Genomic DNA, 19,275 nt, shown 5'->3' with positions numbered 1-19,275 from the left:
CCCCTGCTAATTATACAGCAGAACCGTCTACATTATATCCTGTGTGTGTGTGTGATTTGTGACTGAATAAACAAACACTTTCTCTGATCACCAGAGACCCAAACTCCAATTCCACTGAGGGATGGCAGATGATAACAGTGGTGTCCAGACTGACGTGACAATGCAGTCCAATGATACAAAGACAGAGTATCGCGAAAGCGAATTACTGTGTATGAACACTGACATCTTTCTGTTTGACGAGATGCTGACGAACTTCCCCGAAACCAATGTTGATTGGAGCGACACAAACAGCCTACTACAGCCCTTACTATGGTTACATGAAGACTTTGACAGCCCACCTGAATATTCCTGTGTACTTGAAGAAATCATTGAGATACTTGATGGCCCCTGGATACCTTAGACTCTTGTATATCCATGTGGTGTCTACTGGTGTACAATGAAGAAATCACACCGTACTTTTTTATTTTATTCACATTGCATTCCATAACAACTTCAAATGCGAACATAATACAAATCTGTCTAAGGCTCAGCATATTGTTAACATGATCAACAATGTCATTGTCATTGTCATTAAATCTATGTGTCAGCTCTCTCTGTCTCTCTGTCTCTCTCACTCTCAATTCAAATTTACTTTATTTGCATGAATGTCACAGAGACTGTGTTGCTAAAGCGCAAAGAGTCAATTAAACAGAACACAAATACACTTCATGAGTTAATATATACATATATACATAGAGTAAAAATTGAAGAAAATAAAATAAGACATCAATTGTGAGGACATGTTTCTGTGTGGGTGTGTGTGTACACACTTTACACAGTACCATATGCACAGACAAAAACCCTCAAATGGATTACTTCAGAAAATCTCAATTTACCCACTTACCAGCAACCTGACAGTTAGTATGACTGGGGGCAGTGGTGGTATGTTGCCGCGTCCGCAAAGTCTGACACCCCCTCTTCCTCCACTGTGGTTTCTCACCAGCTTAGCTCTCACACGAGCAGGGAGATGGTCAGAGGGTGCGCTGTTTTTGTCCCACAGGGCTAGCAGGGTATCTTTGGAGTAGGCAAGGTGACACACTCCCTGAGTCCACAGTCCGTCATGCGGCCACTGCGGCAGTCAGTTGGAGGGTCAGCTGCTTGGCTAACGCCATCGGCGCCTGTCCACTGGATCCTCTGCTCCTCTCCACCGTCGTCGTAGGGAGACTGGGCTGTCTCTCGTGGGCCAGCTGCTAGGCTAATGCCATCAGCGCCTACCCACCGGATCCTCTGCTCCTCTCCGCCGTGTCGTAGGGAGACTGGGCTGTCTCTCGTGGGCCAGCTGCTAGGCTAATGCCATCAGCGCCTACCCACCGGATCCTCTGCTCCTCTCCACCGTCGTCGTAGGGAGACTGGGCTGTCTCTCGTGGGCCAGCTGCTAGGCTAATGCCATCAGCGCCTACCCACCGGATCCTCTGCTCCTCTCCGCCGTGTCGTAGGGAGACTGGGCTGTCTCTCGTGGGCCAGCTGCTCGGCTAACGCCGTTGGCTAGTTGACGTTGTTAACTCAGGCGTCCGTGGTGGCTACCACTGCGTGGTAAGGAGCTGATTGGGTTGGGAACCAGTCGTCCTAGAACTGCACCACATTTGTTTTCCTCTCTCTTCTCTGTCATACCTGAAACACACAAGTTATAAAATAGTGAAAAGAAAGCAGCACAAATAACACAACACAAGTACACAAGCACCCACCACAGAGTCAATTAAACAGGACAAAAATACACTTCATAAGTTAATATAAACATATAAAAATAGAGTAAAATTTAAGAAAAATAAAAAAGACAATAATTGTCTGTGTGTTCGTGTGCATGTTTAAAATAATAAACAGTAATAGAATAATAAGTAATAATGAGAATAAGTATTACTAATAAGTTACTGTAAGTAAAAGTTCATATTGTTTTCACATTCTGCTAAAACATGAACTTAAAGCAACACTAGGTAGTTTTTCGACCTTAAAATAATATTTCTAAACTCAGTTATGTGGTAGAATAATGGTTAATATGATGAATGGTGACGCCTCTGCAGCTTGGCTGGGGTCACGGCGGCAGAAACCGCACTGTGTAACTTCCCAGAGCGGGTAGGTACAGTACATACCTGACATAAAGAAGTCTAGTGCGACCTGCTTTAAGACACGTTTATTCATCGGTGGATTTAGCCAGCAGCTACTTGGATTTTTTGTAAACCAATGCCAATGCCAGGTCGCACTAGACTTCTTTACGTCAGGTATGTACCTACCCTCTCTGGGAAGTTACCTAGTGTTGCTTTACCTGACAGCAAACAATCGAGAATCCATTGTGGTCTGTGTCTCAACAGCAGCCAGGCAGCGTGAGGTTGTGAGCCTGAGCTCAGGGCAAAGGAAAGTCACAGATGACTTTTTTCTACACTTGCGGATCATGGCACGCATTTGCAGATCTGCCGCGGCAGAAGTGTAGCAAAAGGGAACAGAAATAAATGAGTCTTTCAGTCTTTACATTGAAATATTTCTTAATGTGTGACATGCAGTGACATCTGACTCTCTCTCTCTCTCTCTCTCTCTCTCTCTCTCTCTCTCTCTCTCTCGGGTTTTATGTAGCTTCCTCCTTTGACTTCCTCCTTAGACTCTTGTATATCCATGTGGTGTCTACTGGTGTATAATGAAGAAATCACACCGTACTTTTTTATTTTATTCACATTGCATTCCATAACAACTTCAAATGCGAACATAATACAAATCTGTCTAAGGCTCAGCATATTGTTAACATGATCAACAATGTCATTGTCATTGTCATTAAATCTATGTGTCAGCTCTCTCTGTCTCTCTGTCTCTCTCACTCTCAATTCAAATTTACTTTATTTGCATGAATGTCACAGAGACTGTGTTGCTAAAGCGCAAAGAGTCAATTAAACAGAACACAAATACACTTCATGAGTTAATATATACATATATAAATAGAGTAAAAATTGAAGAAAATAAAATAAGACATCAATTGTGAGGACATGTTTCTGTGTGGGTGTGTGTGTACACACTTTACACAGTACTATATGCACAGACATTTGGTGTGACAAAACTTCAACACTATAATCCTCAAATGGATTACTTCAGAAAATTTCAATTTACCAACTTACCAGCAACATGACAGTTAGTATGACTGGGGGCAGTGGTGGTATGTTGCCGCGCCCGCAAAGTCTGACACCCCCCTCTTCCTCCATTGTGGTTTCTCACAAGCTTAGCTCTCACACGAGCAGGGAGACTGGGCTGTCTCTCGTGGGCCAGCTGCTAGGCTAACGCCGTCAGCACCTGTCCACCGGATCCTCTGCTCCTCTCCGCCGTTGTAGTCGGGGGACTGGGCTGTCTCTCGTGGGCCAGCTGCTAGGCTAACGCCGTCAGCACCTGTCCACCGGATCCTCTGCTCCTCTCCGCCGTTGTAGTCGGGGGACTGGGTTCTCTCTCGTGGGCCAGCTGCTCGGCTAACGCCGTTGGCTAGTTGACGTTGTTAACTCAGGCGTCCGTGGTGGCTACCGCTGCGTGGTGAGGAGCTGACTGGGTTGGGAACCAGTCGTCCTACAACTGCACCACATTTGTTTTCCTCTCTCTTCTCTGTCATACCTGAAACACACAAGTTATAAAATAGTGAAAAGAAAGCAGCACAAATAACACAACACAAGTACACAAGCACCCGCCGCAGAGTCAATTAAACAGGACAAAAATACACTTCATAAGTTAATATAAATAAATAGAGTAAAATTTAAGAAAAATAAAATAAGACAATAATTATCTGTGTGTTCGTGTGCATGTTTAAAATAATAAACAGTAATAGAACAATAAGTAATAATGAGAAAAATGACAGTATCAATAAACAGAAATAAATGAGTCTTAGTCTTTACATTGAAACATTTCTTAATGTGTGACATGCAGTGACATCTGACTCTCTATATCTCTCTCGGGTTTTATGTAGCTTCCTCCTTTGTGTGGGAGGTATGGAGTTCTAATTGTTGCAAAACTATTTGCAAATGTGCATCTCAAACTGTGTGTGTGTATTCAGATCTTTGTGTGGGTATTCAGATCTGTGTGTGTGTGTGTGTTCAGTGTCGCGATCCGCAAGTGTAGAAAAGATTTGTCTGTCATTTTCCTTTGCCCTGAACTGACGCTGCCTGGCTGCTGTAGCAGTACAATCTACACATTGAGCGTGTCACTATTGGGGTGACACTAACAGATGATCGTTACCCTAAACTTACTGTAACTAAAAGTTCATATTTTGTTCACATTCTGCTAAAACATGAACCTAACTGACAGCAAACAATCGAGAATCCATTGTGATCTGCCTCTCAACAACAGCCAGGCAGCGTGAGGTTGTGAGCCTGAGCTCAGGGCATACAATCATCAGAAGATGATTGCATGCATGCTCCAATGTCTCACTTAACAATGATAAAGTTAATCTAAATTTCACTTTATCAACTTCACAGTTACTTAAATACACTTTCTGGGCCCACAAACACCTTAATTCCTTATTCACTTGACACGTTTAAGGGCAAAAAAAAACCCCTCACTAAACACACACCTTAATACAATCTAAATCCTACACCTAAATATATACCCAAACCAAAATAACGTAAACACGGACACACAGATCTGAACACATACATACAAATGTCAACACGAACACACATATCTAAATACGTACAGAGACATTAATACACATTTGCAAATACTTTTGTATTTGTCTCTCTCTCCCACCTTTTCCAATATAACAAAAAAATGAAATTAAAATATTACTGTCCCCTTTTTTTCCAGGAAATACTATAAATAAATTATTCCTTTTTTTTAAAGAAAAATTTTACATTGTATTATATACACAGACAAAAAACTTTTAACACTGTTTTTAACACATCCTCAAATGGATTACTTCAGAAAATCTCAATTTATCAACTTCAACGTTACTTAAACACACACTCTGGGCCCACAAACACCTTAATGCAATCTAAATCAAACCAAACCAAAATAATGTACCATTCCCGATGTATTGGGGTGACACTAACAGATGATCGTTACCCTAAACTTACTGTAACTAAAAGTTCATATTTTGTTCACATTCTGCTAAAACATGAACCTAACTGACAGCAAACAATCGAGAATCCATTGTGATCTGCCTCTCAACAACAGCCAGGCAGCGTGAGGTTGTGAGCCTGAGCTCAGGGCATACAATCATCAGAAGATGATTGCATGCATGCTCCAATGTCTCACTTAACAATGATAAAGTTAATCTAAATTTCACTTTATCAACTTCACAGTTACTTAAATACACTTTCTGGGCCCACAAACACCTTAATTCCTTATTCACTTGACACGTTTAAGGGCAAAAAAAAACCCCTCACTAAACACACACCTTAATACAATCTAAATCCTACACCTAAATATATACCCAAACCAAAATAACGTAAACACGGACACACAGATCTGAACACATACATACAAATGTCAACACGAACACACATATCTAAATACGTACAGAGACATTAATACACATTTGCAAATACTTTTGTATTTGTCTCTCTCTCCCACCTTTTCCAATATAACAAAAAAATGAAATTAAAATATTACTGTCCCCTTTTTTTCCAGGAAATACTATAAATAAATTATTCCTTTTTTTTAAAGAAAAATTTTACATTGTATTATATACACAGACAAAAAACTTTTAACACTGTTTTTAACACATCCTCAAATGGATTACTTCAGAAAATCTCAATTTATCAACTTCAACGTTACTTAAACACACACTCTGGGCCCACAAACACCTTAATGCAATCTAAATCAAACCAAACCAAAATAATGTACCATTCCCGATGTATTGGGGTGACACTAACAGATGATCGTTACCCTAAACTTACTGTAACTAAAAGTTCATATTTTGTTCACATTCTGCTAAAACATGAACCTAACTGACAGCAAACAATCGAGAATCCATTGTGATCTGCCTCTCAACAGCAGCCAGGCAGCGTGAGGTTGTGAGCCTGAGCTCAGGGCATACAATCATCAGAAGATGATTGCATGCATGCTCCAATGTCTCACTTAACAATGATAAAGTTAATCTAAATTTCACTTTATCAACTTCACAGTTACTTAAATACACTTTCTGGGCCCACAAACACCTTAATTCCTTATTCACTTGACACGTTTAAGGGCAAAAAAAAAAACCCTCACTAAACACACACCTTAATACAATCTAAATCCTACACCTAAATATATACCCAAACCAAAATAACGTAAACACGGACACACAGATCTGAACACATACATACAAATGTCAACACGAACACACATATCTAAATACGTACAGAGACATTAATACACATTTGCAAATACTTTTGTATTTGTCTCTCTCTCCCACCTTTTCCAATATAACAAAAAAATGAAATTAAAATATTACTGTCCCCTTTTTTTCCAGGAAATACTATAAATAAATTATTCCTTTTTTTTAAAGAAAAATTTTACATTGTATTATATACACAGACAAAAAACTTTTAACACTGTTTTTAACACATCCTCAAATGGATTACTTCAGAAAATCTCAATTTATCAACTTCAACGTTACTTAAACACACACTCTGGGCCCACAAACACCTTAATGCAATCTAAATCAAACCAAACCAAAATAATGTACCATTCCCGATGTATTATACTTTTTCGTTGTGGTCCCAAAACTACTCAACAAGTAAAATAAAAGGATATTTGAGTCAATGTTACCGTCCCGTCTGTCCTTCAACACGGAGTCTGTCAGTTTTCTCTTTCCTCCTCACACGTTACCAGAATAACTCAATACTAAAGTCCTGGTCCCTCGAAACTCTGTCTTTTCCATTCTCTCTACATGGGGGAGGGCATTTCCTGTTGCAATGCAAACTCTGTGTGTGTGTGTGTGTGTGTGTGTGTGTGTGTGATCTCTCTCTCTCTCTGTGTGTGTGTGTGTGTGTGTGTGTGTGTGTGTGTGTGTGTGTGTGTCTCCCGTCTTTTCCAATATATTGGAACATTATACATTTTTGCTATAAAACTCATAGTATCATGTAAGTAATCGCAATTGTCTTTTTTTCATTTTACTTACAAGAGGTTTGTATCTTTTTGAAAATAATGTTGCAACTCAAACGTCTTTCTCTTGTCCATTATTTTGAAATTGTTCACACTGTCTATAGTTTGTGGAAAATATAATCTTGCTAACAAAGTAAATGTACTGCTGCAGGTGTTATGTCTCATGCAGCTATCATGCAATTATATTTCTGTGTGTGAGAACACGATGCGCTCAGGTCAAGGCCACACTCCCCTCCATATTGCCAAACAGGAAATGATCCCACGGGAAAAAAAATTTTCCCGTGGAAAAAAAACTGAGCTCAGGCACATTCTCATTTGTCAGATGGACACGTGCACACACTCTCTCTGTCTCTCTCTCTCTCTCTCTCTCTCTCTCTCTCTCTCTCTCTCTCCCTCACACACACACAGACACACACACACACACCTACGGGAACCTTTGCCCAGTAGAGTGTCTCTCCTATGGGAAGAACACCTGTTGGTAGTTCTCGCAGACAGTTGCAACAAACTTTCAATAACATTGAACTTTTCTCGTAGCTTTGGTATATAAGGCTTTTTTGAGGCCCTGCTCATTGTTCAGTGCACTGTGTGGCAGCACCATGGCAGATTGATATACAGTAAATGCAGCTCTTGATTATATTTTTGATCACCACACAGGTGTTATTTTATGTAACTGTATAAAAATATTAAATGGTTTCAAAACAAATGTCCATGGTATCTTTGACCCAAAGTAGTCTGTGATAAACAGTATACTATGTTTCATCTGATTATTTCTTATAGTCAAAATAATCCAGAAATTGTGTTTTTTAGAACTCAAATTCAAGATGTACCCGCTCAGATCAATGAGGCATAGAGGGCATAAATAACAAAAAGAAGTTCAAAACTTGTAATGTTCACAAGAACTTAAGTTGATAAAAAAATCTAACACAACAAGTAGTGATAATATATGTATTATTAGAGTTTTTATGATGAGTTTTAATGGAACGGTCATTTTTGACCGGGAACACAAAATTGTTTAACATGAAATGAACACAACATGAGGGTTAAATTTGAAGCATTTCTTCATGTGTGACATGCAGTGATGTATTCCCCTGCTAATTAGACAGCAAAGCAAAGTGTGTGTGTGTGTGTGTGTGTGTGTGTGTGTGTGTGTGTGTGTGTCATGAACCATAACGAGGCTCAAATCATCCAACCAGTGCTTTTCGGTCCAATTGACTCGGACTTATCAATCCGGTACTATTTGATCCAATTAAAATGATGTCATCCAGCAGGTACTGCCTGCATTTGCACGGCTGTACTGTTATGGAAATGGTAAAGTCACAGATGACTTTTTTCTACACTTGCGGATCGTGGCACGCATATGCAGATCTGCCGCGGCAGAAGTGTAGCAAAAGGGAACAGAAATAAATGAGTCTTTCAGTCTTTACATTGAAATATTTCTTAATGTGTGACATGCAGTGACATCTGACTCTCTCTCTCTCTCTCTCTCTCTCTCTCTCTCTCGGGTTTTATGTAGCTTCCTCCTTTGACTTCCTCCTTAGACTCTTGTATATCCATGTGGTGTCTACTGGTGTATAATGAAGAAATCACACCGTACTTTTTTATTTTATTCACATTGCATTCCATAACAACTTCAAATGCGAACATAATACAAATCTGTCTAAGGCTCAGCATATTGTTAACATGATCAACAATGTCATTGTCATTGTCATTAAATCTATGTGTCAGCTCTCTCTGTCTCTCTGTCTCTCTCACTCTCAATTCAAATTTACTTTATTTGCATGAATGTCACAGAGACTGTGTTGCTAAAGCGCAAAGAGTCAATTAAACGGAACACAAATACACTTCATGAGTTAATATATACATATATAAATAGAGTAAAAATTGAAGAAAATAAAATAAGACATCAATTGTGAGGACATGTTTCTGTGTGGGTGTGTGTGTACACACTTTACACAGTACTATATGCACAGACATTTGGTGTGACAAAACTTCAACACTATAATCCTCAAATGGATTACTTCAGAAAATTTCAATTTACCAACTTACCAGCAACATGACAGTTAGTATGACTGGGGGCAGTGGTGGTATGTTGCCGCGCCCGCAAAGTCTGACACCCCCCTCTTCCTCCATTGTGGTTTCTCACAAGCTTAGCTCTCTCTCTCTCTCTCTCTCTCTCTCTCTCTCTCTCTCTCTCTCCCTCACACACACACAGACACACACACACACACCTACGGGAACCTTTGCCCAGTAGAGTGTATCTCCTATGGAAACAACACCTGTTGGTAGTTCTCGCAGACAGTGTGTGTGTGTGCGTGCGTGTGTGTGTGTGTGTGTCATGAACCATAACGAGGCTCAAATCATCCAACCAGTGCTTTTCGGTCCAATTGACTCGGACTTATCAATCCGGTACTATTTGATCCAATTAAAATGATGTCATCCAGCAGGTACTGCTGCAAGTCTATACTGTTATGGAAATGTGTGTGTGTGTGTGTGTGTGTGTGTGTGTGTCTGTTGAGACTTGAAATTCTTAGGAGGAGTCTCTGCTTAATATAAGTGAAGTTACACAGACAGTAAAGTCAGTGTAACTTAGACTCTGGACTGAGAATATGAGCTGCTATGAAGAAGACAAAGGCAAGGTCAAAGGACAAAACAAAACTGGGATCGTACGTGGACATCATCCTAAATACAAGCAATTGCATCAACCTGATACAGAACTGAGAGAATCTACACCATCTCCTGTGCGCAAAATGGAACAAAGACGGTGGTGTGGGGAAAGTAATAAAAGGTTTGACAATAGAGCGTACCAAGAACAGTATGTGGTTGCTCATAACATTGGCCACCCGAGACACCCCGAGGGTCCTTATGGCAGAGGAAGAGGAAGAGGAAGAGGAACCTATCGATGTCAATCTCGGGTTGACAGACACGGGTCTGAACAAGGTCCACTCTGGAAGAACATTGGTTACAAAACACCAGTGTGCCATGCTACTGGAAGTGGAAAACGTCGGATATCTGAAGAACCTCAAGAATTGACAGTGTCCTCTAGTAAAAGTAAGTACCGTAAGACCGATGAGAGAGCCAGGCAGCATGACAGTGGCAACAGATCCCAATCTACAAGTCTTAGATGGACTGTTGGTAATTATAGTCAAGAGATTACTAAGACTTGTGTAAACCGTAAGAGAAGGACAGAATCAGACAGCTCAGTTATTGGTGTGGTGAGAGCCAAAGTCTCCGGTGATCAAATTCACAGTGACACAGGTAGCGTTCCAACAGCAAAGCTTGGTAGACAAGACACAGGTGCTTTACACAAGCACAGTACGTCCAGAGTGCAGTCGTCCAAGGCTACCCCTCCCTCAACCTGTAATAAAAAAAAGAGAGCCTGGAAGAACGACAGTAACACCAACAGCAGCAGCAGTGACAGTGACAGCAACAGCAACAGCAGCAGCGACAGCAGCAGTGACTCCAGCAGCGACTCCAGTAGCAACTCTGACAATGATGAAGAAGTGTATATTGTCAATGTGACCTCTGCCCCAAAGGCAATCGGAAGCATTAGCTCAAAGAGTGCAACCCGAGACAACAGAGCCTCTGCCGACGCTGCCAGTGTTGAACAAGAGCCAAGGCCTGTCTCTTCCCCAAAGACAATCAGACGCAGTGGCTCAAAGACTGCAGCTGGAGACAACAGAGGCTCCGCTGACTACGACGTGTCTAAAGTCCCAGCTGAGAAGAAGTCCAGGTACAAGACAGATGAGGCCTCTGCCCCAAAGATAAGGATTTACAAAGATGGGTATGTAGTATATATTATTGTGATTATATATTTATATGGATATTCATGAAGGGTATATATGGTATATATATATATATATATATAGGTGTATTATGTAGTTAGGTTATTCGTGTAGCTACAAACTGAAGAGTAGTTAAAAAGGGATGGGAATTTTTATTTATTTTTTAAAAAGTGTTGTACTTCTCCCACTCCTTGAGTGGAATGAGATCGATACTTTAGTTTCAGTCTTTCTCCTGTATGCACTGCTGCAGTTTCATCAAAGAGGCGACCTGGCTGTCTGTGTCTGTCTGAGTAAGTCCTCACAGCAGGCACACTTTGCTCCACCTCCCCCCTCTTGTGATTTGATGATGTACCGTCACGTGACTCAGGCAAACACGCAAGCAGCCAGCAGCACACACACACACACACACACACACACACACACACACACACACACACACACACGGAGCAGGAGGAGGGCATGATCTGCAAAAAGGCTCTAAGATACAGTGGTGACCCCACAAATTCATACAAGCATATAAAAAATCATGTGGACGAAAACAAAAAAGAAAAGATAATTATCTACTACCGTTCTCTAAAAGGGTAGTAGATCATTTTGTGCACTTTGTTTATTTAAGAAACAAATCCAGACATGACACTTTATGGGGAAAAATTGTTTTTGTTACTGTTCTATTGTTTCTGAACAAAAACTTTTGTTATGATAATGTATTTTCTATTGACCTATAAACTTTACCCGCAGTCTGTCCTGGGTTTTAACTAATTAATAATCCAAAAACACTAAAAAGTCATGAAAATTCATTCAGATTTAGCAATTTGATGATGCATCCAACTTAATAATTTAAAAAGTATCGGTGTCGGTATGGGTATCGGCGATACTGGCCCTGTATTTACTTGGTATCGGATCGATACCAAATCATGCAGTATCGCCCACCACTATGTGCAGTGTTTTGTAATGTCTTAGCTCTGTATTTTATTTTTACTTTTTTAATTTCTTATTTTCTTTCTTTCTTTTGTATGTACAAATAGCTACATACATTTATTTCTTTATATACATGTTCGAAATAAAATTCATTCATTCATTCATTCATTCATAATCAGACGCAGTGGCTCAAAGACTGCAGCTGGAGACAACAGAGGCTCCGCTGACTACGACGTGTCTAAAGTCCCAGCTGAGAAGAAGTCCAGGTACAAGACAGATGAGGCCTCTGCCCCAAAGATAAGGATTTACAAAGATGGGTATGTAGTATATATTATTGTGATTATATATTTATATGGATATTCATGAAGGGTATATATGGTATATATATATATATAGGTGTATTATGTAGTTAGGTTATTCGTGTAGCTACAAACTGAAGAGTAGTTAAAAAGGGGTGGGAATTTTTATTTATTTTTTAAAAAGTGTTGTACTTCTCCCACTCCTTGAGTGGAATGAGATCGATACTTTAGTTTCAGTCTTTCTCCTGTATGCACTGCTGCAGTTTCATCAAAGAGCGACCTGCTCTGTATTTTATTTTACTTTTTTAATTTCTTATTTTCTTTCTTTCTTTTGTATGTACAAATAGCTACATACATTTATTTCTTTATATACATGTTCGAAATAACATTAATTCATTCATTCATTCATTCATTCATTCATTCATAATCAGACGCAGTAGCTCAAAGAGTGCAGCTGGAGACAACAGAACCTCCGCCGACCATGAAGTGTGTACAGTGCCAGCTGAAAGGAAGTTCACCCGGTGTAACACAGATGAGGCCTCTGCCGAGACCAGCGCTGCCTGTGCTAAACAAGAGTCAAGGGATGTCTCAACAACAGACATTGCGTCTGTGACCATTGTTGCATCAACTGAGCTCGTGTCCCAGTATAGTGAGGTGGAGGCTGACTATGCTGAGACCAGCGCTGCCTGTGTTAAACTACTTGAGTCCCAGTGTGACGAGAAGGAGGGTGCCCCTGCTGAAACTGAGGAGTGTAATACCATGTCCCAACGTACACCTGAGCCAGAGTCCCAAGCTGCACCGGTGTGTGAAATGTGTACCGATACACCTGGATATGCTGAACCTGTGATTGCATCCACAAGTCTTGCATCTTTGCCAGAGTGGTATGTGTATATCATCATCATCATCATCATCATCATCATTGTGTTTCTAATTATACTGGTAGAAGCTATACCTTGTGGTGCTTTACTGACAATGTTCCTTCCTTTTTTATCTTACAGTAACAGAGACACTCACCAGGAGAGTTTCATCGATGTAAGTGAGTGCAATGAGAGACTATGGAATTTCCAGTCCAGTTCAGACACGCATGCTGCAAGCGTGTTCACTATTCCCACGACAGTCCCTATATGCCAGCCTAAATCGATATACGATTATGGAGACGTGTCTGCGTCTGGCTACGTTAACCTGTTTCCTGCAGAGCAGACCTGTGAGTACGCGTCACAAGACGTGTCACAAGACTCCTCGACCCGAACTTTTCGAGTAGAAGACCATCACCCACAAGTACCTTCAACACCTCGACATCTAACGTCCCACCAGCAAGTGCCTGCTGAAACACAGCACCAATTACCTCTGACACCCCAGCAGCAGCAGCTACCAATACATCACCGTGACCCTCTACAATCTCAGCAACTGGTATTCCTGCAACCACAACTACCACCACCACCACCACCACCACCACCACAGCCTCAGCAGTGTCAGGGTGTAAGTTGCGACATCTTCCAGCCAGTTACACCTGTACTACAGCATTCAATATTCCAATTCCCAACCGAAGCTGTAGTAGCTGTAACACACCCAGAAGCCCCCCACACTCTCACTCCACGGCACAGCTTGGAGAGCCATGGTGAAAACATCACGTTCAGCGATACTCTGCTGGCTCTGATAAAGCAGTCGCTCTTGTGTGCCACCTGTAAGACAACCTTCAACAGAGCGGTTATCTGTCAAGAATTCTTGATTCAGTTCAACAAACCCATCCAATGTGTATGTGGTTGTGTAATCTGCACAATATGTTACCACGCGCACAGAGGATGCAAGGTACACAGTGTAGTGTCTCAACGCGGCACCATCAACACCACAGTCAGCAGGTTTGCTAATTATCCTGATATGGCGAACATAGGAGTGTGGGAGCTCGAACGTGATCCAACCGACCGTTTCAGGACAGATGACAATGTCAGCAGATTCGCTCGGAGTATCTTGGACACCAACGTTGGGCCTTCTCTTGAGAGTCTGCAAAGCGGTACGTGTAATTTTTATTCTATTTTCCAAGCTATACATTATTCATCTATCAACTTGGCAATTGAAACTGTTGTTGCTTCTCCATGCAGTGTTCAGCCACCTCATCACCGCGAGAGATGAGATGTCCTTCACGTATTGGGCAAACGCACGAATGCCAGAAGAGACGGCCTACAGATATGTCTGCATCCCTCACGTTCCGGGTTTCTGGGATCACATTCTGGTGGGAACCTGTCCGCTGCCCAACACGGAAAAGATGATTGGTCCTGATGACTACTTGCCTAAATTGTTCAACGTATCCCTTGGTTCATACCGATTTCACTGGAGCTGTTTTGTGTTGAAAAGACAGATCATCTTGGCTATGTGGTGTTCGGCTGTGTCATCAGCAGGGCAGACTGAGGTATTTCCACTTGTCCATAAAGATTTGAAAAACATTACCACAGGCTTGGAGTTTAGAGAGATGGTGGTTTATCTGTCTCGGTGGTTTAAAGTTCAGTACGCGACACCAACAGACCGGTCCCTGGCTATAGTCTTAGATTGTAAACCCTCCGACGGTTCTAGTGTGGTTGACGTGATAACTGTGCTAGCTTCGAAGAGTGGGATGGTAAGTGTCACCCCTAAATACGTAAAACGTCTGGTCATCCATGATACAGACTACACATTCAATCGCAAGCTTGCCAAGACTATATTCACTTGCCCTCATGGTGAAGAGTTTGACGGTGACAGTGTAGACCAGCATTGTATTGACATCGTTGGTGAGTTTAGGGACTACGACGAGGACAGTTATGGATCTGCACAGATATGTACCAACACAGCGGTTTATAGTTTCATTTAGATATGACCTGTGGTCATGGTCAAGTGGCTGTAGGAGTAGTTGTAGGTTTTGTACAACCAATATATACAGTAAATGTGTCCTCAACAAAAGGGATAACGGTTTTCTATATTGATATGTGAAACACTGGAAATGTATCTAACCGTGGGTGTTGTTCTAACACCCCTCCCTATGAAATGTACACACAGAGATTATGTAATATTGACAAACCATGTTTTTGATATCTCTTCATGTCTGCACGCTTTTATTCACACTTGTCAAATGTACACCTTTGTGTTTGTAAGTGTATATGATAACATTGTGAAAATAAACACAAAGTGGAACTTTGTTGGAGATTGTATATATGAACGTGTTGTTGGACTCGTTTTTTTTTGTGATGATGTGATTTATATTTCTGTTGTGTCACCAACAGGACTCGTATTTGTCAAGAACGTGACCATGGAGCAATTCTTCCAACCATAGCTCATATTGTCAACCTTCACAAACATCCCTCCATCTTTGCCTCCCTGGCTATATAGACACCCTTGACTGTCTATATCCATCATTTGCCTTACATCTACCATGCAAGATTGTACGCAGGTGGATAGCGAGGTCAGTTATTGTGTCACATGTGAGCATAAGAGCCATCGTCGGCTGTGTGCAGAGACAATTAAAGCGCTTTGCGCCCAGGATACCGGTGTCGACGCTGACCCCTCCGACTCTTGGAAGAGTGTATCTGATTCTAGATACCAATCCTGGTGACTTGTTGGAACAGATAGATGAAGATTTTGAGAAGGCCTATGACAGCCTGATTGTCGTCTGGTTGCTTACATTGAAACCTTTTATATATCACGACATATTAACAATAATAAAAATAGTTCCAAATCGCACATGTTGACACTCCTATGAGACGACCTAACCCGACACGTCCACCATGTCTAACATCTTGGTTAAAAAACAGCAGGATGACTTCACAGGACTGTGTGCTGCTGAAGCTACAAGACTTGAAAAGGACACACGTGAGCTTCTAGTCAACCTGACTGGAATGGGCTGGACATGTCCTGGGTTTCAACTTGCGTGCACCGTGAGACTTACAGACATCCGCAGATACAAGATTACCGTGACCTGCGAAGGCTTTCCGAGAGTTGATCAAACCCTGTTTGAGATACACAAATGCCCAGGGAGAGAACACAGCTTCCAATGTCTTATTCACAAAGTACAGGCACCATCTGTACATTATCTGGAGAAGGCGAAAGCTATTGTGAAAGAGCCTCCGAACCCGTTCATATCGGAGTTCTTGGGCCCAAGAGAAATGGACAACGGAGACTTTGATTTGGCAATGACTTTGACCTTGGATCACAGTTTAACGTATCACACCAACATTGAAGTGAACGACAACTGTTCTGAGGCTCTCAAGTGTGTCTTGACAGAAGGGGACCCTCAGGACATGTCTACGATCTGGAATCCCATGAAGACTGTTGTTTATTATGTAGTTTACCACACCTTTGCAGCGATGCTACAAGAAAACCTGTGACTGTGTATGAAGATGAATAAAAGAATGTGTTAACCTGACTCTCTCTGTGTGTGTGTGTGTGTGTGTGTGTGTGTGTGTGTGTGTGTGTGTGTGTGTGTGTAGTGACTCTTGTTTGTAGTTGAGGTACGCTAAAGCCACCCTGACAGAGATGTAACCCTCTAGAAGTTTTGCGACTTGATGGTTCACTGTAGCATTGATTTGTCACATACACATTGATACATCCAATGGGGGTTCCAATTTATTCAGATTCAGGCATCATAAAAGCGATAGGACATGGATACAACTGAGGCTGCAACTCAATATGACTCAAGCACCCTAATGGCAAATTCAAGAGGGGTTTATCACAACAACGTGTATGTGGATTATGTTGTCATTAGAGGGGGCAAACAGGAGATTTGTGCGTATAACCTTTTTATAAATGCAACTGTGGTGAATGAACACTTTAGCTACAGTGCAGTATTAGACCTAGACGAAGACACAGACACGGACACAGACACAGACATAGACACAGACCTCTCACCCGGAGGACAGTACACAACTCCTTTGGAACAAGAGCAACTCGTCAATGGCTACACACAGCACATAACTGACAAACTGAAGCCTCTTCTACTGTCATCCCCGTGCAACCAACGCAGCGTACTCTTTGTGTCTTCCAGTATCATACCCAGACAATTGATCGAGATCACGGGGGCTAGGCCTGAGGTGATAGTCCATTTTCTCAACTGTTTCCGTAATGTGTACATGGTGAACGGAGAATCTTTTTGCAATCCTACTTTTACGGACAAGTGGATCACATCATCGCTCCCTGAACATCTACGGGTCGCTCACACTTCTCTGGATGGTTACATACCAGTGACATTAAAAGACTCGAAACAGGTTTATCTCCTGGGAACTCTTCAGAAGGGAGGTAATGGATTAGACAGGTATCTCCTGTACAAGGATGATCATATCACGTACATCGAGATGGCTCATTATGTCTACCGTCTCAATCTAAGAGGGACTAATGAGGGCTTTCCGAGAAATCCCTACTGCGAGTACACTATAGGGTCGTGTGGCATTTTTGACGTAGTCCACGAATATCATTCACTCAAAAGTGAGTTTGTGCTGACCAAACTAAAGACATTGTTAACATATATATTTGAATACTGTGTATAATGTAAAGCATTTAGGGATTAGTGTAATGTGTTGCTTAGAATACTAACATCTTGTGATTGACACAGCAGTGGTTGAGTGACATGTGAAACCCTGTTTGGTTCGACTTACATACACATGTTAAAATCTTAAAATCCCGTGAAAAGTGAGTGACTCATCTAGAACTATCCTCCGAACACATGTTCATGACCATGTAAAACGGTTAACCAACAGACCTATCAGTTGGACCAAACCTATGCAGTTGGACCAAACCTATGCAGTTGGACCAAGCTTATGCAGTTGGACCAAGCTTATGCAGTTGTACAAATCGGCCATTTTTGCATGGCTGGGTGGTGACGAAACTGGGTTCAGCACACATACAAGGGCGCTACTGCTCCTGAAGTAACACTCACTGCGAGGAGACTCAGAATTGGTTCACAGTGTGTAAACCCAAGCGCTATGAGGATGTACATTCCTATCACAATGACTCTACTGTGCATTGCTGCGACAGTTGATTGTTGTACCCTGACAAGGATGAAAGGTCTCACGAAAGAAAGAATTGAACCGGTCACCGTAGTTACGAAAGGTCTCACGGAGAAAAGACTTGAACCGGTCACCATAGTTGGTACAGTGGGTAGCACTGTCACGCTGCCGGGGTACTTGCAGAGTCCTAATCAGTTTTTCCAGAAAGACCGAGAACCCATGTTCGCTATTTACCAGATATACGAGCTGACGATGAACTCTCTGGGCTACCAAGTCAACATTCGCTTTCTCACGTGTACAGACGAAGGCATGTACAGGATTGGAAAGGAGACTTTCTATTTGAGAGTAAACAGTGATACGTGTGGTATGTTTTACTACACTGCCAAGGTTGACACAGGGACGAAGGCTGCAGTCATTGCCCCGCTCCAGGGTGTCATTCGAATCTCTAGGCTAGCACAATACCACAATAAGCAAATGTGGAGTTTAAACGAAGTGTGGAATGACACTATGAGCAAAGAACAAAGTCTGGGTTCCTGCTGTTTCCTGGTTGACAACGGGACAACATTTCGTGGATCTGGAATTGGAATTGGAGCTGATGCATCGTCCTGGCAGTATTACATGTATCAGAGACACGGAGAGGTCAACGCAAGCTGCTCAGATGTTCAAGTTGCTACATCCACACTTCCTACTGCCGCAGCAACTACAACGACAACTACAACGACAACTACAACGACAACCAGACAACCCATTAGAGTACCGGATCTCAAGGAGCTGGATAGTGTCGAAACGGGCGCAGGCCTGGTCAACGTGAGTGAAGGTACGTTGTGCGTTTTTTGGTCAGTTTCATCATGATACTATGTAGCTTTTTATTACAATCACATCTCTCTCTCTCTCTCTCTCTCTCTCTCTCTCTCTCTCTCTAGATATACAAGACATCGTGAGGATGATGGACGAACTTGAAAAATCGTGGAGGTCTACTGGGAATACTTTCAAACCCTACAGTGTCATGATAGTCATTGCAATGACGATGCTGATTCATACAATCGTGTTTGAATAGCAGACAGCCTGTCCTGCAAGCAGATATACCACAGTTATTGTGAGGATATACAATGTTTATTTTTGTTGGTATTGTAAACATACATGCATCATTGTACAATGAATAATGTACAAAATAAATGTGAATACAATGAACCATTTCTATGCAGTCCTGGTGTTGTTTGA

General features: G+C 41.7%; 1 long non-coding RNA gene across 1 annotated transcript; it reads right to left on the bottom strand.

Annotated features, from left to right (window-relative positions):
• Window positions 1-454: 454 nt before the first annotated feature.
• LOC311254093 lies at window positions 455-6,816 on the bottom strand. Its single transcript, XR_014622194.1, has 3 exons — window positions 6,754-6,816; window positions 3,138-3,618; window positions 455-1,650 (listed from the first exon to the last, which is right to left on the bottom strand). It is a non-coding gene; the product is annotated as an uncharacterized lncRNA (long non-coding RNA).
• Window positions 6,817-19,275: the final 12,459 nt, after the last annotated feature.

Source organism: Pagrus pagrus (genome assembly GCF_965226575.1).
Source record: "Pagrus pagrus genome assembly, contig: HAP1_SCAFFOLD_294, whole genome shotgun sequence".
Taxonomy (NCBI): Eukaryota; Metazoa; Chordata; class Actinopteri; order Spariformes; family Sparidae; genus Pagrus; species Pagrus pagrus.
The sequence above is the reverse complement of the archived record's forward strand: the minus strand, read 5'-3'. Positions and strand labels throughout refer to the sequence as shown.